Source organism: Symphalangus syndactylus, chromosome 8 (genome assembly GCF_028878055.3).
Source record: "Symphalangus syndactylus isolate Jambi chromosome 8, NHGRI_mSymSyn1-v2.1_pri, whole genome shotgun sequence".
Taxonomy (NCBI): domain Eukaryota; kingdom Metazoa; phylum Chordata; class Mammalia; order Primates; family Hylobatidae; genus Symphalangus; species Symphalangus syndactylus.
The window spans coordinates 133,634,010-133,660,127 of NC_072430.2; positions in this window are offsets into that span (position 1 = coordinate 133,634,010).

The following is a 26,118-nucleotide window of genomic DNA, read 5'->3' on the forward strand; positions in this document are numbered from 1 at the left end:
ACCCAGATGTCCAACAATGACAGATGGGATTAAGAAAATGTAGCACATATACACCATGGAATACTATGCAGCCATAAAAAATGATGAGTTCATGTCCTTTGTAGGGACATGGATGAAGCTGGAAACCATCATTCTCAGCAAACTATCACAAGGACAGAAAACCACACACCACATGTTCTCACTCATAGGTGGGAATTGAACAATGAGAACACGTGGATGCAGGAAGGGGAACATCACACACTGGGGCCTGTTGTGGGGTGTGGGGAGGGGGAGGGATAGCATTAGGACATATACCTAATGCTAAATGACGAGTTAATGGGTGCAGCACACCAACATGGCACATGGATACATAGGTAACAAACCTGCACATTGTGCACATGTACCCTAAAACTTAAAGTATAATAAAGAAAGAATGTTCATAAGTGTCAATATAAAATAACACACTGAGGCCACCACAGAATAATTCTTGACACACTATTTCTCATAGAACTAGGCATATTTTGCCTTTAGTAAGAGATAGGGAAATATACATTCACCTGGGGAGAGTCAACTCTTTTTTTTATCCTGCCACTGAAGATTGGTTTATAGTCCATTTAAAAGGCATGTCACACTTTGGCAACCAAGCAAGACCAGGATCAGCCTCTTGGGAAAAATAATAAAATTGGTTAATCAGACAGGGTTCTGGTCAAGATGCTGCAGGATAAAGATAGAACTGTGCGTTGGTGGGGATTGGGAAGTATTGGGAATGATCATCCGTCATGGCAAGATCCAAATTACAAAGTATATGAACACATAGGTATTTGGGTTAAACACTGCCCGAAGTGCTTTCTTTGTTGGTGCTGTTAAAAGCCTTTAAAAAGCTAACCAGATGGCAAACGAGTGCTGTGGAGAGGCAAGAAATTCCCAGTAGTGGAAAAGTTTGGCTAAATGTGCCTTTTGTAAGTATAGTGCTTCTTAACTATTCAATTGTTTATTCAATGTTTCTTAAAACTTGGTGTCTTCACTGAACACAAAAGATAAATTCTGGGTTGCACTACCTGAGTCAGGTGGTTTCTCTAAATCTAGACCCAGGTTGTAACTGAAGGGGAAAGTTTGGCTAGTTTCTCAGCCTTTGAGTCTTGGGCTTAATAGTTGATTAATGAAGTCTGACTTCAAATTCCTAGGATTCCTTTACCTTGGCCACGTGGTCAGAACTTCCCATCAATGACTATTTCCCCATTAGTTATCCTGCAGTATAATTCCCAGTTCAGTCTTTATACTGATAAGTTGATGATCATGATGATCAGAATAAAATCACAGACAGATGATAATTTGGCCATTGAAATTTGAAATTGTATGCTTTTTGTGGATATACAGAAATAACCAGAATCCCAAAGCTTTCCTTGCCATACGCTTTGTTTCTTTTTCCACAGAGCATTACATCTCTGAGATTACAGTTGGATTTTTGTTTTATTCCCATGCCAAAACTGAAATGTTTACAAAAGAACCTAAAAAAGTATGCTAGAGAGATAAGTTAGCTGAGTTCACAAGTTCAAGGAGCACAAAGCAGGAATATGCCAAAAGATGTTTTAAAATCCATAATATCTGAATAAAAAGCTAATATCCTCATAAATGTGTACAGCAGATCAAAAGCATTCTTACCAATAAACTAATTATAATTTGTTCTCTGTTATGAGAGAAGAAAATATTTTGTTTATAACAGCATTAAACTGTCATTGAGAGTTTTATTAAGAAAATGGTTATCATTTCCACAAGGTATTCATTGTTATTTTTATGATAGACATGTTCCTATATTTACACTAATCCTTACTACAGTTGGTATGGAAAAGCAAAAACAGTGGAAGAATGTTCTGAAACCCATATGACATACATATCACCTGAGACTTCTTTAAGGCCATATAGATGTAGATATTGGCTTATGAACAGCATTTTATTATCTGTTTCAGTATTTATAGCCAGTTCACAAGTGCTGTCCTCCCCAACTCCATCTCTACATCTCAACTCCATCTTTTGCCTTTTACTAAAAAATAGTCTTGAATACATGTTTTCATTATATCAATAAAACCCCTCACCTCTGAGGTAAATATAATAGTTTAAGGTGGCCAGTTCTGGTATGGTTTGAACGGAAATGAAAAATTCTTGTCAGTCTACTCACCAAGTGAGTCTTTTCACCAAGCCAAAGGTGCAAATGAGTCTCAATAAACTTCCAGGGACTCTTTTAAAATCATTCCAGGACATGTAGGTGTCCTACATGTGTCCTTAAATATCCTTGGTGAGGTAGTCTAGAAACGCCATCTTAAAAAGTGGCCAAACTGAAAGAGTAGCAAAGCTTGCAGCATATTATCCACAAAGATGATGCAAAAAAACATGATGCTACCCAATCTCAACTTGGGCAGCTTTAATTCACTACAATTATTGCCTTGTCCCTTCTGCAGCAACTTTCTCTGCATTCCACTCATCTATTCTACAAATATTGATGAAGTGTCTTCTATTTTTCAGACACTGTTCTGGGAACTTGGGATATGATCAATGATCAGAGCAAAGATCCTTGCTCTCATTGAGCATTCACAAATGGATCAGAGTGAAGTGAGAAAACCCTCAGTAATCATAAATGTAATAAATAAGCCATATGACATTTGAAATGATGTCAAGTACTATGTTAAAAAAAAAAAAAAGCGAAGTCTTTGAAAGTGCAGGGGCTGGGGCAAATAACACTTTTAAATAAGGTTCTCATGATAGGTCTCATTGAGAAGATAAAAGTAAATCAAAGATCCAAAGGGTTAACAGTAAATTAGGTGTATAGGGAAAGACGCCGACATCATTAGCTTTCAGGGAAATGTAAATCAAAACCACAGTGAGATACCCTTGCACACTTTTATAATGGCTATAGTCAAAAAGACAGACAATAGCAAGTGTTGACAAGGATGGGAAGAAAGGCACCTGGATTTACTACTGGTGGAGATGTTAAATTCATAGCTGCTTTGGAAAATAGTCTGGTAGTTCCTCCAAAGTTACACACACCTACCCTGTGTTCCATTAAGTTTACTCTTAGGTTTATGCCAAAGAGGAATGGAAACCTAGGTCCACACAAAATTTGTAGACAAATGCTCATAGCTGCATTATCCATTATAGTCAATAAGTGAATGACTCAAATATTTTTCAACTAATTAATGGATAAATAAAATGTGGTATATCAATATAGTGAGATATTCTTTGGCAAAGAAAAGAGGTACTGACACATGCTGCAAAACGGATGAATCTAGAAAACATTATGCTAAGTAAAGTAAATTGGTCAATAACGACCCCATATTATATGATTCCGTTTGTATAAAATGACCACAGTAGGAAAATCCACAGAGACAGAAAGTGAATTGTTAGGTTCCTAGGGCTGGTAGTGGAAGGGCATGGGCAGTGATTGTTAGTAGTTATGGAATTTCTCTTGTGCTGATAGTTGCACAACTCTGTGAATATACTAAAAATCATTGAATTGTATACTTTAGATGGTTTAATTATATATGTCAGTAAAGCTGTCATGTGTGTATACATATATATATACACATAAATATATAAGATGATCCACAAGGTGGGTATTTCAGAAGATGAAAAGAGAGCATTTTAGGCAAAGTGAACAGCTAGAGCAAAAACTCACGTCCAGAGAGGGAGAAGAGGGAGGGTGGCCAGTGTGGGTGATGGAGACAAGAGTGAGCAGGAAAACAGGAAAAGAGGGCAGAGAGGGCTTGGGGAGCTAGACCATGTAGGACTAGTAGGTTGCAGCAACGAATATGGTTGTTATTCTGGATAAAATGAGGGAGCCCTGCACATGCTTGAGGAGAGGTGTGCCATGATATAAATCATGTTTTCAAGGGGATATCCTTGATCCTCCAAGACCTTTCCCAAGGATAGACACAGAGCAATCTGTCAGGAGGCTATGAGATAACCCAGGCAATAAGTTAGAATCTATAGGATTTGTTGGTGGATTGTGTCAGAGATGGAAGAAAGTGAGGAATCAAGGATGACTCCAAAGTTTTTTGTTTGGGCAGCTGGCAGGATGGAAATACCAGCAACACGAGGAAGAAAGATACAGATGGAGAGGTGTGAGAGGAGCAGAAACCAGGGATTTGGCATACAGAACATTAAGTTCCATATGCTCTTAGTAAATGTCCAAGTTGAGATATTGAAGAGGCAGGTGTTACAAAAATTTGAACCTTACTGTATTTTCTCCTTTTATAGTCACCTCAATGGCCAGAAATCACAGTTCAAATTATCTTTAAAGAGGCCTGGTGCAGTGGCTCACGTCTGTAATCCCAGCACTTTGGGAGGCCAAGGCAGGTGGATCACTTGAAGTCAGGAGTTCAAGCCTAGCCAACATAGTGAAACCCTGTCTCTACTAAAAATACAAAAATTAGCTGGGTGTGGTGGCAGTTGCCTATAATCCCAGCTATTCGGGAGGCTGAGGAGGGAGAATCGCTTGAATCCGGGAGGCAGAGGTTGCAGTGAGCTGAGATTATACCACTACACTCTAGCCTGAGTGACAGAGTGAGACTCCATCTCAAAAAAAAAATTCCTTAAAGATAGTTAAAGTTCCTCAAGATTAAGAGAACAATCGATTTAGATTGCACTCCTATAACTAAACCAAAATGTTGTAAATTCCCAAGTGATGAGAATTGTTATAATCATGATGTTGGCACTAAAAATAAAATATAATAGCAATGATGATTTTTACAGCACATATTATGTGTATTTCATTGACATTATGTCTCATTCAACTACTCCTCATGAAAGTATCAGGATGCAGAAAAGTAAGTTACTGATGTTGCTCAACCACACAAAGCTAAATGAGTGGTTAAGCCAAGATTTGAACACAAATCTGTCTAACACTGTTCAACACTTCCATTCTTACTCAAAACTGCACTGCAATATGAAATATTAAAATATATGGAAGTGCTTTAAATTACTTTTAGCATTACACGTGTCTAAACTATAATCATTGAGCTTGGAAACCTAAACAGTATTGCTCTTAGTGATAACAACAGCAAAATATCTCTCTAATGGACCGTCTGGCTCTGCTGCCATTAAGACTTTGTGTCATAAAGAGAAGAACTTTCAAAATAGCCAGCTCCCTTTGCCTTATTGGCCAAAAAAAAAAAAAGGAATTTTTAATAGCGAATAATGACAAAAAGATATAGATAGAAACAAAGGCAAGGTTTAGAGAAAAGAGAAACCCTACCAGAAAAACAGAAGAAAACTGGCTAGTTGAGGCATAAAATTAAATATAAAGTAATAACACATATTTAAGGGAAAATACATTTGTTTTCAGATACAGATTTAAAACAATTTTAAAAATCAGCAAGGGAAATGTTTGTGCTATTGGAGATTCATAAAATAGACGAAACTGGAAGTCAAGTGTTCTGACATTAATAACATGCATTTATCTATTACTGATAATAGATTATCTGAGAGAAACCTTAAACCCGGGGAGCCAGCAACTCAAAAGAAAATTAAGAAAATAAATGAAAAGTGAAATTCTTAGTGTTGAAAAGACTACAAGGAAGTAGAAAAGAGGAAAGCTTTAAGTCAGGAAAGCATAAAGAAGACAAAATTAAAGAGATGATTATAGGTACAAAATCAGCACTTCCCAAAGCATATGCCATAGTTTAAAATATCAGTTTAAATAATAATTTAGAAATTTGCTTTTTTAAAAATATCTTGGTGCTTATCTAGAGATTCTCCTTGAAATTTCTCTAGTCACATCCTGGGACTGCAAAGGACATCAGCCAGCTCCACACCCAGATGCTAAACACATATCCACTGGGCATCTGACCACTACCAAAAAGGATTCACTTGACATTTTGTTGTGTGATTGCAAAATGTATTTACTTATTTATTTGCTAACTGAAAGACAAATTGTTTCTTGAATATGATGGGCCTCCTAGGATAAATTTGGCCTATTATACACTTAGTCAAGTCCATTTTCTTTTAATTATTTGGTTTGTATTCTCACAGAAAATAAATCTAGTGCACAAACAGCAAGTTTTAAAAAGATCCTTGCCATCTGATATAAAGCAAGCTGACAGGAACAATACTTACAAAGCACCCATATTATGGTCATGTGGTAGCTCATCCAACAAATTGGTTATTATATTCAAATTGTTATTTGATGATGATGGTGATGATTTCCATAATACTTATTGCACTGAATCAACATCTCTCTAATATGATATGCAACCAATCTCTTCTATTTATTAATGGATGAAGTTAAATCTCAATATCTATAGGAATCTCTATGAAAGATGAGCTGATTACAGCAGGCAATTTTTTTTAGCAATAGTTGCCAAACACAAAAGCCAATTCTGGCTAATGAAAGCACAAAAATAAATTATGAAAATAGTTTGGGGGTACTCACTTAATCAAATAGAAAGTTGAACAATTAGGTCTGGGGAGGACAGGCTCCAGGGCAGCTCAGAAAGCCTTAGTTCCAGAAAGTCTGGAGGAAAATGATGTACATATCAAAGCTTGGGTCTTATGTTCAACTTTGGAGGAGAGGAAGGTCAGGGAGATAATTCTGGGATTCAAAGTCCCTGTGGACCAGATGGAAAAGATAAAGGGATGTTTTCCCCCATGGAGAAATGATGTTTTATAATCAGAATTAGGAGGGAGAGATGCTGGCAGGACAAACAACAGATAATGGTACTCACTTCCTTTACTCTGGAACTTGCATTTATCAATGACAAGTTCTGTCTACTTCAATGCCTTCCCAAGTTGTTAGCCTCCCTGCCTGGAATGCAGATCTTAGCTTGGCTGGGCCCATTACATCATTTAGGATTCAGCTAAATGCCCCCCCATACAGAGAGCTCTTTCCTGATTATCCTATCACAAGTATCCCCACTGCCCAGTCATTTCCCAGACCCCAAGATCCTCCCTTATTTACTTTAATGCACTCATTGGTACCTGACTTATCAGATGCTTTACTGAGATACAGACTCCATGACAGCATGGATAGTCTAGAAAGTCCAGGATGAATGAATAAATGAACAAACCATAAAAAATGAACTATTAAGGTCATTGGACATGTCTGATAATAGCTTTGCTGACTTCTTGCCTCCTTTTTTGAGCCCTTTGCCCCACCCTATTGGACAGAAAGAGATGCTCTGACAGCCATGCTATTTATCCCTGCTCTATGGACTGTTCAATATGGTCAAAGTTTGCATCCGGATATTCCATGGCAAGAGTTTGTTTCAGAGAAAAGGAGGCTGAGGATGGACCGGCTACTGAGCTGGCAGAGTTGATCTCTGACTCTATTTCCTGGTGCATCTACCCCCTTGTGGGCCCTGGGGCAGGTAATCAACCTCTAAAACGAGGAGTGGAGACTGGCCCAGTGACTGGCAATGGGAGTAATACAGGCCCCTATGGAGTATTATGAGAAGCTGTAGCAGTGTTTTGTTATTCTTGTTTTTATCTTCTAGTATAGTCATTTACAAGTGGTTACATGTTGTAATGCATAATACTGTCAGTTAATTTACAAAGACATCTACTTCAAAGTACAGTTTGAAATTATGTTGTGTGTAGGTGGGTTACACAATCTATTATTATAATTCAGTAAAGAAAACCTCTCAAAATATTTGTTTTTTAAAAAAGGCATGGGATATAGTGGCTGGATAATCAAGAGACCAGGCGGTCTCTACGGTGAAACACAAAATACGCTACTTTCTACCTCCTCTTCCACAAGGTCACCTCAGCCCGGCATCATGGTCTCATCTGCTGCAAATTCTCAGACCGGACACACTCAAGTGCAAAAACAAATGCAATGGTCCCGGGGCATGGGGAGGGGGATAGCAGGACTAGTCCACCAGCCAATTGCGATGATGTGTGGCATCTTGCCAGCTCCCTTCTCCAATATAGACCTCCATCTACGCTCTCCCCTGCTCTCCCTCTCCACCACTGTCCTCCAGACAGAAGCAGTCTACTCTGAGCCTCATCTACCTTCAGGATGCTTACCACCACTTTACCTTTCCTATTCTCACTGCCACCATCACTGAGGATAATACGGGAGCTGAGAGTTCCACGTTAAGTAAATAGCACCGTGGCTTGTACTCTGGGCAGTAAAAGCTCTTGTCTTCTTCTACTTCATTCCACCTGCCAGAATGTTTCTTCTAAACCATGAATCTTATTTTATCACTTTTTCAAAGCCTTTTAAGTGCTTTCCAAGAGCTACAATGAAGTCTAGCTCTCCAGACTGCCCACTGCTCCAGACAAAGCCTCCTCCAGATGAAGCCTCCTGGTGTAAGATTTGAAGCCAAGCAGAGCTTGATGTCTGGCAGTTACTTATAGTCTAAAATATACTAAATTTGATTTTCTGTAGGAAAAGGAGATTTTCATCATCGTGCTAGGTTTTATCTCTCTGATGATGACCTTACGAAAGTCCCTGATTCATCCTGTAGCTTTATACTCCTCTGACAAACCAGTGGTAACCATGCAGATTAATCAGAGATCTGCATTCCTTTTTAGCTCTTAGAGGGTGCTAATAAAGAATGAAATCTCCTAAAGAAGGGCACTAAAGCAAACAAAAATGAAAGCACCCGAAGTATCTGCCCCATGTAGATGGCACGCCCTATGCAAATTGCAAAGGCGATGCATACTATTAGACCGCTCTGAAGGGGTGGTTCTGAATGTCACTGGAACAAACATGCTTGCAGCTGGGGCCTGGGCCTTGCTTGCCAGGAAAGATTTTCATTATCGTGGTGTTGACTGTGCTTTGATTTGATTTGTGCTGTGTGCAAACAGGAGTCTTAGGTTATGGGAATCACTTGATAAAGACTTTTTGGCTACTGGCTGATATGAGGCAAATAAAGTGGGTTCCTGCAGGAAGATGCTCTTTCTCAAAACCTTCCTGAATACATTTGAAATATATTCGAATACATCATTTATCACATATTCAATACTAAATTGTAGAAGGGAAAAATCAGGTGTTGCAAGGCTTTCATTCCTCATTTACTGCCAACTATAGGGTTCAGTTGTATTTGTTAGCTTTTGTCTGCCCAGAATCTTTTTATGTGGGAACTTTCTTTTTACCCATTCTCATGGTGGGGCTGTCAAATCAGTGGTCCTATGATCAGTCGTCCTCATCAGAGGGGTAGTTCCATGACCCAAGTCAAGCAATTAGTATGTTCCCCTGGTAGGACCTTTGTTAGATCAATCGGGAAAGATCTGCTTATTTTAATCTGGGACCCTGTGTAGAAAGCCTGCCTGAGATTAAAGCCAATCAGAAAAACTCAAAGGAGAGCAGGAAAAAGAACAATTGGTGGCATGATTTGACCCTCTGAATCGGACCTTGCCTGAAGCCTTTTTTTTATTTTACTTAACCTAGTTTGAGTTTTGCTTTTATCACTTGCAATCAAAAAGAAATATTAACTAATAAATATGGATTAAATACTGACTACTAATATGGAGAAATAACATTTACTTTAAACCACTGAAAATTCATCTTCACTCTTTAAACTCTGTTGTGATACGAAAAAGGCTCACTGTAGTGCAGGCATGAACCTAAGCATTTAATGTATCAATTAGTCCTTAAAATATGAAGTAAATGCTATGATTATCTCCATTGTTAACTGACACACAGAGATTTGCTGAACTGCAAAGCTCTCATGCAACTCTGCAACTCGTCAATTTCAGAGCTGGAATCCCTCCCACTCTTCAGCATTATGCAAATTTGCTTTCCGAGATGCCATCAAAACACTGGACTCTTTCTGTGCTCAATGGCAAGGCTTTTCCAATTCTTCCACACACGTTTCCCAGTTGCCTTCCTACAGTATTTATGAGCGCATAAGGGAATGGCTGAGTGTGTTCAATCTAGGCTTCCTCAGATCCGGATTGAAACTCTGACTTTATTAATGGCATTACCTGAACCTATGTCTCATTTACCTCTTCTAAAAAGAATACAATGCCAAAGGCTCTTACCTACCCCATGGGTTGCTGTGTTAAATGAGTCCATGCGCACAAAGGACCGAGCAGACCATGACTGGGACTCAGGAAGTGCTCAACAAAGGCCACCAGCAGGACCCAGACCATGTGTCCTGCCAGCACGGTCCACCTCTCCAGGAGCATCCACCACACCTGCCACATACTTCGGGAGCCATCAGTCATCATCTTAGACCAGTGTGAGGTCACTCCTCATGGATTTCTCCCAATCCATTTTTCTCATCTCAATTCTGCTATTGAAATAAACTTCAATCACGTGTCCTGGAGGCCTGCCCACCACACTTCCTCAGTGCCCATCCATGAATCCTTGTCACTACTCAAGCAAGGAGTTCACCTCTGGAGAGCCAAGGGGCTTCCTCCTCCCAGTGCTTGTTATCCAAGTTACAGACTCTGTTTTCCTTTTAGACCAAACAACTCAACTGTGCCACTTAGATAAAGACTATCTGATTTAGAAACATGCCAGGAGAGGTTACAGAAGCCAAAATTCTTGCAGGGAATGGGATCTGACTAGAGTTTCCCAAATGTCATTTACTTGCTGACACTATTATAAGGTAGGTCAGATCCAACCTGATTCAGTCTCTTCTAGTGTAGATTATAGAAACTGGACCAGGCAATTTTTCTAAGTCCATGTAGGCTACAATGTACCCTAAGTCTTTTTTCTTAGTGCAGGACGCTTAAGGAAGAATTAAACTACAGGATAACTTACTCAGAATACATTGAGGTGACCTTGGCTGGATCTGTAACAGTCAGGTAGACACACAGGGAAGGACATCAGGTGCCCACCAGCGTGTGCCAGAGCCATGCTTCAGCCCTGCTGACGTCCACAGATCCCTCTCCCACTTCCTTCTGCAGGAGTTGTTCACAGGTCAGAGTCTTTAGTCACCTGATTATCCTATTTAATGCACCTTTGCAAAGGCAACAAACAAGCGCTCCTGAGACCTTAGGATCCGATGCTTTCATAGCTGCCACCTCCGGAGAATGTGTTGTGTTGTGCAAACCTCACCTCTCCAACAGTGACTTCCAGATTGATGACGCCCTGCCTTTGGCTTTGCCTTGTCCTCAGTTACTGAGCCCACTGTACTTGTAGGCTGACACTCTGCAGAAATCATCCCATCATTACAGCGATTTCTACATTTTCCAATTTGTGTGAACTCCTCTGAGGCTTGAAGCATCTAACTTGCATTAAATCTGTGAGGAACTCTGGTTAAAAATAAAGGGCCTGTGTTTTCAATTATATGATTCTTTGCATTACCTGAACCTATGTCTCATTTACCTTTTCTAAAAAAAAAAAAAAAAAGCAATAAGGCTACTACTGGCCCCAAGGGTTGCTATGAGTGTTAAATAAGCTCATGCACACGGAGCACAGAGCAGACCATGCTTCTGAGGGTGTTATTTCTAGGTTGCAGTATATTAATTTTATTATATAAAATTGTTATATGATATAAAATTATATATTTAGATAAAAATTACATAATAGTCATTAAATGAGCAAACAAGTGAACTAATGGTCAGCAGAATAGATAAACAAATGACTACACAAATAAATGAAGATGGAACCATCCCAGCAGCAGCCCATACCCTGTACCCATTACTACATTGATGACTTACATAGGTATTATCTCAATCACGCATGACAACAACCTTCTGAGGCAGGAAACTTTAATTGTGCTTCCATTTTAAAATCAGAGAGCTGAGCTTCAGTTCATTTACTTATGTTACCTAGAAAGAAAATACACTTTGCCCACAAAATTTACCTGACTCAAAAGGTTTTATTTTTTACCACTATTTTGCTGCTTTTTCCTAATATTGAACTAAGCTACAGCTGCTTTCCCATGCAAATGAAGAGCGAACAGTGTGCTCCCAAAGGCACTGGGAGAATAAATTAAAGCAGCCAGTGGCGGGATAATTTCCCTTAAAACCTCATATTTTACTTAAAAATTTATGTAAACTTTGCCTTGTACCTCAGAATAGGAATGAATTTTATTATGATCAAGATAATGTGGTTTTGCTCTTTGCATTAGTCTGTTCTCACATTGCTAACAAAGACATACCCAAGACTGGGTAATTTATAAAGGAAAGAGGTTTAATTGACTCACAGTTCCACATGGCTGGGAAGGCCTCACAATCGTGTTGGAAGATGAAGGAAAAGCAAAGGGATGTTTTACGTGGCAGCAGGCAAGAGAGCTTGTGCAAGGGAACTCCTCTTTATAAAACCATCGGAACTTGTGAGACTTATTCACTACCACAAGAAAAGTATGGGGGAAACCACCACCTTGATTCAATTATCTCCACCTGGTCCTGCCCTTGACACATGGGGATTTATTAAAATTCAAGGTGAGATTTGGGTGGGGATACAGCCAAACCATATCACTGTTGCTTTTGCTATTTTTTTCTCCCGGATTGTCTACTAAAAAATCATTGCCCCTTAAAGAGAAGCCACATTTGCAATGTGGCTCTACATATTCCCATCACGCCAACAAGGTACACTTCAGGTGGAGAAGCATCTGATGCACTTGACAGGTGCATTTTGATGGGAGATCAAGGAATATGGTGGCATTTCCCAGGGATAATTGAGCCCTATGGGGTGCCACACTCGAGGGCTCTGTACACCCGTGACAGAGATCAAGAGCCCTGAGATTCTGAAAAAGAGGAAACAGCATAGAAGTGGAGGGTAAAGTGGGTTAGTGTGACGTGCAGAGCAAAAATATTTTTTCTCTCCTTTATTTATTTTTATCTTATTTATTAAAATGTTTTTTATTTAATGTATTGGTTTTGCTGCTGTTAAGGGGGAAGTGTGGAGTGGTTGGCAGGGACCTCCTCCCTATGTCTGCTGGGTTCTTCCACGTGGAGGGGCTTTGTTATTATAACATTTCCACCTTGCTCCTTCCCCAGGGGAGGAAAGCTCTTACTGATGAGGTGAAGAGAGGGACTGGGCATTTGTAAACAGGGCTCTTCCTCTCCCTTTGCTTTCCAGAGCCAGCTGTGCTCAGGAGCATGAGTTCTGGTCTGTTCCGCCTTGTTCTAAGTTTTACAGTGGCCTGCGTGGGGATACCTATGATGGTCCAGCCTTCCTGTGACCAGTAGGTACAGCTGAGGTTGGGGTTCAGTTTTACAAAGCTCACTTGCCCCCAGGTATATGCTGCATTCCTCAAAATCAGCATTATTGCAAATTAAAATAGCATTTTCGTTTCCCATCTGCCTTATTTTTCAGTTGGTTCAAAACTCAGGTGAGGAGATTGCTGCTTATTGGGCCTCTCTCACTCCATGTTTATTATGCAGGGCCAGAGACCTTGAGAAAGAAAGATTGGAATCTGTGGACCAAAATGTAGGTGAGTTTGAGGCACATAGCTTTGGATCTTGGACTTCAGTGTGCAGTCTTCGGGTGGATGTCTAGACTTTGAGATTTGAGACTTATATTGGGCCATGAGGTTGGATGCAACCTGAGTTTGCAATGGACCTTTGACTCTTGCTACCTGGTGGGTAGCTGTAAGTTGAGTTGTGTATCAGTCAGGACTCTAGGCTTGGCAGCTCACTGCAGCTAGATGAAGGCCATGTCCGCAGGCAAATTGCCGTCTTAATAGAGTCAGGGCTGTGGACGTTAGGCCTGAAGTAAGTAGCTTGCAGGCCTTACTTGCTTGAAGCAAATTTGAACTCTTTAGCAGAGGCACAGGCCTCAGGGACCAGATCAGATGCTGGCTAGGAAGGAATAGGGCTATAACTTGACTTATAAAGATATATAGTCCTTTTCTTAAGCTTTTCTTAAGGTGGTATAGCTGAGAAAACGATCTATTATAGACCAAAAAAAAAAAAAAAAAGTGTACCTTTCTACATATGGGCCTTTCAGGCCTTAGTGAATAGAAAAGTATATGCCATTTTTTAGAAGGCAAGGCCAGCTAGTTTTTCATGCCCTATGATGCATTCATTAGTGAGAATCAAGCTCAAATTTTTAGCTCTGGGCCTGGGAAGCTGTATCAGTTGCCCCAAATTCCATTCTGTTTGTAGAGCCAAGGAGGGAATTATGGCAGAATCAATCTTTCTGCCATGTGGCTTCACAGATTGGGGAGTTGGGAAATACTCCAAATCAAAGAAATATACAAGGAAAAAAAAGGTACGTATTCCAGAAGACAGCACCTGTGTTAGAGAAGGGAGAGGGCCATCCACCTTAGCAGGCAGGTTAAACCGCTATCATTTCATCTGAATCTTTCTGAGGGAAGCATGGAAAGAGCAGAAGAAAATCAAACCAGAAAGGCAAGTCTGTCTTCTGCACATGTGTGTGACATACTGAACAGAAGCTGGGTCTCAGGGCACACGTGCCGCCCAGCTTGAAGCTTCAGAAGCATCAAGAGCAATCTGAGTTCAGGGATCAGGAAGCAGCCTTTCCCCAGCTGAAACCCATTGCAGGGTGAGACGAGCCTTCCCTCAGAGGCGGTTTCCTACATCATAGTGAGAGAAGCCTCGGGTGAAAGTGCCCACTGATATGGGTGGAATTTTATTCTCCCTCCTGAATGTGTATGTTGAAGTGCTAATGCCAAATACCTTGGAATGTGACCTTATTTGAAGATAAGGTCCTTATGGTGGTAATTAAGGTAAAATTAGATCATTGTGGGGGGGAGGGTCTCTAATCCACTATGATGACATCCTAACAAAAAGGGGGGAATTTTGAGACAGACAGACACACACACACACACACACACACACACACACACACACACACACACACACAGGGAGATGGCCATGAACGTGAAAATGGCCACCTATAAGCCAAGGAGGAGCCTGCAACAGATCCTTCCCTCACAGACCTAAGAAGGAACCAGCACTGCCAACCAGGACTGCCAAGTCCTTTGATATAGGACTTCTAGCCCTCAGAACTTTGAGACAATGCATTTTTGTTGAGTAAGCACCCAGTTTGTAGTGCTTTGTTACAGTGGCCCTGGAAGACAAATACACCCCCTCACAAGGGTGTATGGACGTTAGGCCCTGGATAGAGCCCATATTCCATCTGGTCCTTGGGAGCCAGGGGCATGAGGCTTACCAGAGAAATAAGAATTAAGAGGTTTTGGATTAAATCAATAAAGAAAATAAATGCAAATTAAATCTTGTGATTGGAGCTTATACCATCACAAATTTCTGGTCTTTGCAAGAAGGTAGCAGTTTTTAATATTGCCCTTTGAATGGGTTTGTAGAAAGATTTCCTCCTGGGTAAGGTAAGTGCACAGTACTTAGGTTACTTACATATCTCTGAGTACTTAAGTATCTAATTAGTAAGTATTTAGTATCTCAGAGTACTTAGGTATGTCTGCTGAGAAGCTTCCCTTAATTTATTTTAAGTTCACACATCATGTATTCTGGCTGGTCACTAAGACTGAAAACCACTAAGGAGAAGCTAAAACCCAAGATGTTCTCTTTCTACCATTGTTTTGAACTTCAATTATTCTTCTCATTAATAACTTTACTGCAAGGTGACTTAAGGTTTTCATAAAAATTAATAATGAAAGAGGATTTATATTCAAGTTTGGGGCATGTAATATTGACATTTTAATACTGAAAAATACTTATGAACTCTTCAACAATCTCTAATCTCTAGGCTTACTTGTAGGTGGCTGGACATAATTTGGGATCAGAAATATAATAGGATGTGAAATTTTAGCCTTGAGCAACAAAATGACCATGGGTTTTGATTTGAACAATACACTGTTCTAAAACCCAACACCCATCCTAAAACTTTCTGGGGGAAATCTGGACCATTCCCAGAGGTCCAATTAGGGTAACCAACATCACGTATTGGTACTGGGAAGTGGACTCCTGGAACAGCCTCGCTCTTTAGACCACACAGCACTAGGAGTAAACCAGCCTCTCTAGATTTTTCAGAAAGCACCATTTAAAAAGCCAGGAGCAAATTCCATTAGAAGAGACTGTCTTAAAGTGACTCTATTACTGGAAGACAATTAGATTAGACATGATTCTCTAATCTTCTCCACGAAACAGTGGTAACACTCTTCCCAGGAAGCCAAATTGACTCTGTCACCCTTCTCCGTCTGCAGCAGCTGTTTAAATTCACAGCCAGTTTTTAAAGAAGAGTTATAAGACACTCAGAATTGCCTGTGATCGATAGAAGGGGAGATGAGCCACATCTCTGGAATTGCTGTGCCCGAATTGAAGCACACCTCAAGAAATGAACAAAACCTCATTTCATGCAAAGTCAAGTGTCCTTACTATCCTCCAAACCAATTTTCTTCTGTTGTCAAGTGTTCAGCTCAAACAGACATGCTGAAGTCTGCTGGAGCTCTGCCTGCTGATTACGAAAAGTCCTCTGTTTGCACCAACCTGCATAGGAGAGAGTGACAATCCACCTGAAGTCAATTGACAAATGACATAGAGCTATCCCTGTTTCTAAATTTGACCAATACCACTCAGCAGAGCCATCAAAAGAGGCATATGAAATGCTCATGGAAAGCTGGTCTGCCCCTGTGGTGGCTCTCCCCCGACAGAGATGGCCAACGTTGAATAGATATGCATTACATCAATGTCACTTTCCAATGCAGGAGTGCAACAGAACCTGTGTCTCAGAAACATGCAAAGTGTGTATGTTTTTATGTCTGAAGTTGATGGGGTTGAACATACATGTAAGGGAAGGTGAAAGAATATAAAGAGAATGCCATCAGCTTCCAGTGTGGCCAGTTCAAACTCTTGCCTCAGCATAGTAAAAGCAAACATGTACAGGAGTAAAAGCAGCAAAAAATTACAATTCAAAAATGAGCCCATGAAAATCTGTGTGAGTCCTTCAATTATAACAGTATAACAGAAAATAAATGGGGCAAGCATATACAAATTTGCAAGAAACCATGATTGTCATGACAAGTGGATTCTGCAGCTGGGGCTCCAGCATCAGTCTAATCACCCAAAACGAAGTGCAATAATGATTTCACTAGCTCTGAATCCTGGTCTGAATTATCCTCCAATCATTGTGATCATCTCACCAAGAGAAAGGTAATAGAATAATGAAATGCCTAAGAAATGTTCTTTTTCAACTTTAAGGAGAAAGAGTGTGAAGCAACCATTCTGGGCATCTTATTTATAAACAGAGATGTTTGGGTTTTTTTAGTTCAAAAAAGGTAAATTTAGAAAATCAAAAAGTGAATAACAGAAAAAAATTATCCATTTGCAATATTCCATGATTAACATTTGTATGAACTTCCATTTTCTCATATGCATGGAAAATCTAGTGCATATGCTGGTAGTAATGTAATATACAATATCATTTGTATTTTTGTTTTTTTACCTAACAGTATATTATTAGCATTTTTAATTTTTCCGTGTTGTCTTCCTAGCCATCATTTTTTATGGTTGCATAGCACTCCTCTATAAATATGTCTAATTCCCCTCCTATATTGGATAGTTTCTTCTTCTTTCTTCATCATTTTTCCATTGAAACTTACAGAGCTGATAAATTTAATAAAAACAGGCACGCAGATATACCAGTTAGTAAATGAGATTTACTATCCTAAGCACTTTACATATACTAACTCATGTAATACAGTGGGCGGTGGAGGGACTGTGAAGTGGAGGCTTTTTATTTCCATTTTACAATGAAGAAACTGAGGCACAGAGAATACACCCAGCTTCTGTAGCAAACCAGAGTTTCTAATGCAGACGATCTGGCCCTTGAATCCATGTTTTCAATTATTACTCTTTACTACCTCTGGACATAAAGTTTTTATCCCTTCACTTAGGATTGTTTTTCTTAAGATAGACTTTCTTTTCTGAGAAGGAAAATAAGTGGACCAGGAAGTTAGAGCACTTCAAAGATTCCCAAAATATAATTGCTGAGTTGCTTCCCAAGCCCGTTACAAATATTGTACCTGTCATTTTCTCCTAAGTCTATACATTGTGAAGTCATCATATTCAGTTTCCAAAGCTTCAAGACTGTTTTATCTTCAGCACATTTTTTTAGTCAATAAAACATGGCTCCTCATATTTCCTGTTAGATATTTCCCTCATAATTAACCCTTTTTGTCAATTTTCATGCTATTAGCTTCAATTGGTTTTTTGGTTGTGTTTGTATTTGCCTATTATATGGTTGTCCATCCTTTCACTTTAATTCTCCAGTATCTTTTTGTTTTCAGTGTATTTCTTATAGGAAGGTAATTGCTGACTTGATTTTCATAGTCTGATAAATTCATAGTCTTTCCATTAATACACTACTGGTATCCTTCAGACTATTGAGTATATTTATAATAAAAAGGCATTGAAAAATTGAATAATTTTCTACTACTCTCATCATTTGGATACCTGAGTTTTATTGCTTCTTAACATTAATTTGTAACTTTTTAAATGTTCTGGATCATTTTAAGTAGCATGAGAATGATCAACTAAATATCTAAACGCAAAATTAAACTTTCCAGATCCAGAATAATTTGGGGAAAGGGAAGAAGACTTTTTAATAATGATTTTCAGTTTCCTTCATAGTTACAGGTCAATTCAGATTTTAAAAATTTCTTCTGAAGCAATTTTACAATAGCATAATTTTAAATACTGTTCTTTCATAATTAAAAATAACTCTATCTGTGGTTGTATCTTTTTTTCACATTTCTAATGCCGTGTGTTTATGGTTACTCATTCTTCCTCTCTGAAGTTAGCCCACTTTGTTGGGCCTTCCAGAGCACTGGGACCTTATTTTTTTATTTTTTATTTATTTATTTTGAGATGGAGTCTTGCTCTGTCACCCAAGCTGGAGTGCAGTGGTGTGATCTCGGCTCACTGCAACCTCCTTCTCCCAGGTCCAAGAGATTCTCCTGCCTTAGCCACCTGAGTAGCTGGGATTACAGGCACGTGCCACCACGCCCAGCTGATTTTTGCATTTTTAGCAGAGACAGGGTTTTGCTATATTGGCCAGGGTGGTCTCAAACTCCTGACCTCAAGTGATCCGCCCGCCTTAGCCTCCCAAAGTGCTGGGATTACAGGCATGAGATACTGCACCTGGCCAGCACTGGGACTTTAAATTAGTTCATATAGTTCCATATTTATTTTCTCTTATTTATTTATATACTTAATTTCTGCTTTGATCTTTGTAAACAATTTTCCCTTCTATGAATGTGCTGTTTCTGCTTTTCTTAGCCTCTTGAACTTAAAACTTTATCTCCCTTTAATTATTCTTTATTTTATCTGGCTAAATAATAAAAGCTTCCATCACTGATGCGATTTGGCTGTGTCCCCACTCAAATCTCATCCCAAATTGTAATCCAAATTGTAATCCCCAAGTGTCGGGGAAGAGACCTGGTGGGAGGTGATTGGATCATGGGGGTGGGTTCCCCCATGCTGTTCTCACGAAAGTGAGTGAGTTCTCACAAGATCTGATGGTTTTATAAGGGGTGGTTTCCCCTCCTCTCTCTCTCTCTCCTGCTGCCTTGTGAAGAAGGTGCCTGCTTCCCCTTCTGCCATGATTGTAAGTTTCCTGAGGTCTCCCCAGCCATGCAGAACTATGAGTCAACTAAGCCTCCTTTATTTATAAATTAGCCAGTCTCCCGTAGTGTCTTTACAGCAGTGTGAAAATGGACTAATACAGTCACACTTCACAAATATTGATAAGTATTAAGATTATAACCTTTATTTTTAAAACGGCGTAATGTAGTACAAAATATGTTCACAAATTTTGTGACACTCTCTTCAAAAGGGGCCACCTAATTTACTTCCTGAGTGTGGGCTGTTCTCAGCAACGCACCATGAATAGAATAAGATGAAAGTGACCATGTAGATTAGGTCATAAAAGACATAGACGCTTCCTCCTCTCTCTATGGATCACTTGTTCTAGGGAAAACCAGCTGCCATGTTTCATACAGCCTTACGGAGAAGTACTAGACTAGGCCCTGTGGCTATATTCTGAGGTGTCCTGCCAACAGCAGTCTGTCGCATGAGCCATCTGTTGATCACAAGTGCATCATCTTGGAAGTGGAAGTTCCAGTTCCATTTCCAGTCAAACCTTCAGATGACCGTGGCCTTAGCTGACATCTTGACTGCAACTTCAGGAGAAACCCTGAAGTAGAACCACCCAGCTAAGCTACTCCTAAATTCTGCCCCACAGAAACTGAGAGATAATAAATGTTTGTCGTTTTAGTCTTGAAATTTTAGGGCAATTTGTTATACAGTAGGAAATCATACATCAAATATCACAGTTTTTTATTTTTTTTCTTTGACTCTGAATTTGAGTTGCTTTCACTCTACATCATTGTATTTATTTTTGTCGTGGTTCTGGTTGTAAGCTTTTCTAAGGCCTTTGCAATTAGAAAGTGGAGTTTATACAATCTCAGCTATTTAGGACTTATTAAGATTTTATTTGTAGCTTAATATATCACTAAATTTTGTAAATATAGTGTAGATGTTGAAAAGAAGTGATGTGACTCTATATCTGTGGCATGAATCTGATAAATCAATCTGATAAAGTATATTAGTCAAACCTTATATAATCTCATTTATGTTTTATTTACTTTATTATAATATATCACTAAATTTTGTAAATATAGTGTAGATGTTGAAAAGAAGTGATGTGACTCTATATCTATGGCATGAATCTGATAAATCAATCTGATAAAGTGTATTAGTAAAACCTTATATAATCTCATTTATGTTTTATTTACTTCATCTTCAATAACTGAGGATGATAGGGTAAAATCTTTTATCCTTATGGTATTTCTGTTCACATTTTATCTTAATTTTGAACAAATTTTTATGTATGCATTTTAGTGGGGGTTTTTTTGTTAAAAAGTTTCTTAGTCATTGTATATTTATTATAAATTTAATCATTTAGTTTTATGAGAGCCTTTTTAAAAACTAGCTTAATGTAATCTTCCTGTAGATCTTTATTATATTTATTGCATTCCTGATATTAATATTATAGTGCTTTACTTTCTTTTTAGATTTTGCTGATATAGCTTTCTTCATTTTTAACATTTTAATTTCCTTTCAATCTCTGTTATGAGTTCATCTTTTGTACCGAGAACTTAATTGCTATTCTTTGATCTGAAAGACTTTGACTTTTAATTGGGGAATTTAATTAATTTACTTTTTAAATTATAATCATTTGGTTCTAAGCTTTTCTTTTCTTCTTCAATTTTCCACTGATATATTTTGCCCTTGTCCTTTAATGTGTAAAATTTGTTGGTGGTGGTGGTGACGGTTGTTTTGCTTAAATTAAGCACCATTTTTGAAGGTGATTATGCCAGTGATAATTTTAACAGTTCCCTGTAAGTTTTTCAGGAGTACTACTCAACTTACATGTATCTAAACATCAAAGACTAAAATGAAATGTTCATTTTGGTCTCTTATATGAGATGAACTTTATATGAGAGTGTACTTTTACACTCCTTCATCTATTAATCTACTTGAAGTTTTGGATCAAGAATATCATATTTGTTTCATGACATGGAATCATACTGTGCCCCAAGATGAGGTTTTCTAGAGATTTTCTTAACTTCACACTCTTCCTTCAAATGAATATCACTTCTTTTTAGATTCTAACTTTCAGTATTAGATTCTTAAAAGTTGCTATTTTATTTTTCACATATCATCAGGGATTCCGAGGAAAATTTTCACTGGAGACTGCTAGTGAGAGTTCATTTTAGACTAGATATCTACACTAGAACTTAAAGTATATTTTAAAAATTAAAAAAAAAAAAAAAACAGACTATCCCAACCTCCTCTGCTTTCTTCAAACGTCCATCATCTGCTCTCACATCCCCATTCACTCTTAGCAGATAAAGTCATCTCCTACTTCACAGAGAAAGGAGAAGTAAACAGACAGAAAGTCCACTCTTTCCTGTAACCATATTGATACTTTTGTTTTCTCATGCTTCCTTTTCATTCTATCCTTGCAATAAAGTAATGTTTTGTTTGCATTTATCTTCTGCAAAAATAAAATTAAAAGTAACTCCAACTGGTAGGTCCCATTAAAATTTCTCAAAGTAACTAACATTATATCACATGTATCTAATATATATTACAAAACTGAGTTAACATCCATTATCAAATAAAAACATTAAGTATTTTAAAATATACTATATATAATATCATAGATAATAAAACAATAAATTTTGATATCCATTCCCAAATAAAATAACTTTAATGATTTTGGTACTTCTGACTTGGGTTTATATAATCCCGTAATTTTAAAAATTAAAAATAAATATTCTCAAATGTGAACATTGCTTAGATATTAGATAAGTTTAAGAAATTACTGTAATTGTGTGGTGTGATTTTTCTACTGTGGTTATGTTTGCCTTAAAAGTCCTTATCTTTTTAGATATGCCTATTGAAATAATTATTAATGAAAGTATAGGGTCTTCAATTTGCTTTTAAGTAATCCAGTGATTGGTGGAATAGGGGGCTGTTAGGGAGACAGTGTTGGGATATAGAGGAAACAAATTTGGTCCTGGATTAGCAACTGTTGAAGCTGAGTGGTGTGTATATGGGAGTTCATTATGCTTTTTTCTCTCTTTTTGTATATTTTTAAAATTATCACTTTAACAAAATTTTATTTGCTACAATTGTATAAACACATACGAAGCTGATTTTAACAATCACTGCCAGTCTCTGCTACAACTTCCTTTCCATTTTTCTAATGTTGTGGGAGCAAGTATATCTTTTGGGATAGCCTTTTTCAATAATTACTATGGGTAGTATGTTTTCAGGGAAGAAGAATAAGATATATTTATGAAAGCTAAATATGAGAATATATCTATTATCTTCATTTGGCCTGGATATTCTTGAACCCAAAAGAATTTTATGCTGGCATCTGCCTCACTACAAGTACCTGCCACTAAAATACATTTGACTTACTAAAGTACGTTTGACTTGATATAATTTTTTTGATTTATAAGTAATAGAAACTACTTCAGCTCTGATGATCTCTTTGAACAGTGGTAAACACTATGAGTTGCTAAATCAAGTCTTATGAATCACAAAAGCATAAACACTGTGATCTAGAGTAAGCAGGGGAGTTATAGGAGAACACTTACTCCTGTTTATATCCCTTGCTTACTGAACTAAAGCAAGTTGACATTTTTTCCTGTGGTATTACTAAGACTTTCTTCTGCTGACCCACAAATCCTAATACTTTGGTTGACTTGACCAACACTAAGAGGGGAACAGTATTGTGAAATGAATAAATTATACTTCTTCATCGTCTCATTCTATAAAATCTTAGAAATTGTAGGATTTTTATTTTTTACCACTGTCCTATGTTAGTTTCAGTTTTTCTATGAAAAGTTCAAAAATTATGTGTCTGTGTATTGTTGGTGTTGTCAATACGAATCCAACAAGAAAACTTGTGTTGAGTCCTACTGCATCCATACCTCTATTAATCCATTATTTTATTCAAACAAGTTTATTGAGTGCTTAGCACACTCAAGACAATGTGTTCAGATTACAAATATTCTCCATCCCTGACTTCATGTAATTTCCATCTCAGAGCTAGTGGCTTTTTGGAGGGAAGATAAGGGGATAAACACTTAGCCTGGCAGGTCAGGATGGAATTAGTGTCTACTTCTCATAGGTTAAGAGAGGGGAACCCAAGTTTCTCCATCTCCCTGGCTCCACTAATCATTTTTAATGTGGTGCCCATGGATTCTAGGAGGGGTCTATGTAGCCATTTTGTGCTTTGCACATTCTATCTATTCATAGAGACTTCCTTAAAGTCTCAGAATAGTTCATAATATTAAAAGAGTTAAAAGCCACTACCTTGCTAGCCTATGCTAATAAGACATGAATAGATACGATTCATAAATGATGATGTATTAATTTTTCTCATCCACACTGTGGGGGAATTCTAGAAGACTGCTGGTGTGTTATAGGAGCAAACTACAAGGAGATCTATTTAGAAAGATAAGTGGCTTGCAAGACAAAGGCTTCCTAAAGAGTCCTTTCTTGGCATGGCACGTTTTCTTCTGCAGTTTAGAATCAATTATTAGAATTATTGATACCCATAGAAAATGAAAGAGATTTTGCTCATTCTAAAAAGCTGGAGAATTCTTTTGTTTGAGGTGATGATAGTCTAGTTTTAGTGCAATGGTCCCAGAGAATAATGGATGAGGTTTATTTCTCTTTTAAAGTTTAATACAGAACATATATTTGATAGTTACTAAACTTAGATGACTTGACATTATATAAAGCATTATTTTATTTTATTTATTTCCATAGGTTTGTGGGGAACAGGTGGTGTTTGGTTACATGAGTAAGTTATTTAGTGGTGATTTGTGAGCTTTTGGTGCACACATCATCCGGAGCAGTAAACATTGTACCCAATTTGCAATCTTTTATCCTTCACCCACCTCCCACCCTTTCCCCCAAGTGCTTAAAGTCCATTGTACATTGTATCACTTTTAGGTCTTTGCATCCTCATAGCTTAGCTCTCACTCATTCTTAATGACACAGTAGTGGTTAAACAGAAAAAAAAAAACAAAAAAAAAACAAAGACTTTGCAAACTGAAATGCAATGCCCTTGTTTCAAAATAGTCTAATGTCCACAAATGTCTTCTTAAAATAAACACTAAATGCATGTTTGACACTTTAAACTCTGTATAACTTCAATACCACAGAATATGCAAATTATATTACGCAGAGGTGGAAAAAGTGGGTTGTATATAAGCAACACTTTTCACTACTAACAATTTGACAATATGAAATGCACATATTGACTTAGAAATCTAGTTTTGAGCTCAAAAAGTAACTTTGAAATATTACTGTATTGTTACAATAGAAATAAAATAAAAATTATAGAATATCATTTAAAATGTTTTAAAATATCAGCTGTCTAGCACTGGGTTATAACCCAAAGCATAAAATAAATATCCATGAGTTCTTACTAATATAAATAAATTGTTGCATAAACAAATAAATAAATGAGGGAGAAGAGACAAATCTCCCATGTAAAATAATTTCATAAAATTATGTAGATGCTCCGCCCTCAAGAAAGAGGAGCAACTCCCCACTCTGTATGGTGACTTTCTTCTGGAGAGCGCAGAATGGAAAGAGAGAAGTTAAAAGGGTAATTTTACAGTGGAGAAACCTGGCAGACACTCATTCAGCAGGTGATCAAGGTCAACATCAAGAGTGAAAAGTCACATCGATAGAATGTACCCTTGCTGTGGCATGATGAAATGACACTTTACTTGTGTGCTCTTCCTACCAAAACCCCATGGCTCCAGTCTAATCATGAGAAAAATATCAGACAAACCACAGTAGAGATTTTACAAAACACATGATCAACACTCTTCAGACTCAGTTATCAAAATCAAGAAAAGTCTGAGTAACTGTCATGACCAAGAGAAATCTAAGGAGACTTGATGACTAAATGTAATGTGGTATCCTGGATGATATCCCAGAACGACAACAAAAAAAGAACGTTACGCAAAAACTAAGGAAATTTGAATAGAGCATGGACTTCGGTTAATAATAGTATGCCAGTATGGATTCATTAATTGTGACAAATGTACCATACTAAATTAATATGTTAATAATAAGACAAACTGGATATAGAGGAACTATAAATAGTCCTGGAATACAACTGGAAATATAGGAGAGCTCTCTGTACCATATTTGTAATTTTTCTGTAAATCTAAAGCTATTCCACAAAATAAAGTTTATTTTAAAAAATGTCATCTGCTTAAAAATACTTTGTATATAAGAAATGTCAGACAAAAATTTGATCACGTACAAAATGGGAACATTCTATTAGTCTTCAGCGAACTTTTCAGGAAAATCTTTAAAGAATTTTAATGACTATGTAAGCACTTCATCCTTCATATGCTTAACTTTCTAAAGTCTTTCAAATAAAAGTCTAGATAGCAATTTCATAACTGTGCCTACCTACCCAATACTGGATTTCAGGTACTGCTGCCAATCCAGCCAACTCTGTGGGTGAGCTCCCACCCTTTATCTGCCAACCTCAGTACTGTTGAAAGCTTGTGTCAATGATTTGTCAGTTGAGTGCATAAAGTCATGAAGCAGGGATCCTTCTTGAAAAGCAACCAAAACTCAATGGTATAAATAATCATGGCATTGATTTGAATTACATTTTCAGATAGGTTTATCTAGAAGGAACTGAGCAAGTAAAGAATTTTAGAGACAGGAGAATTGATTGCTTGATTCTAA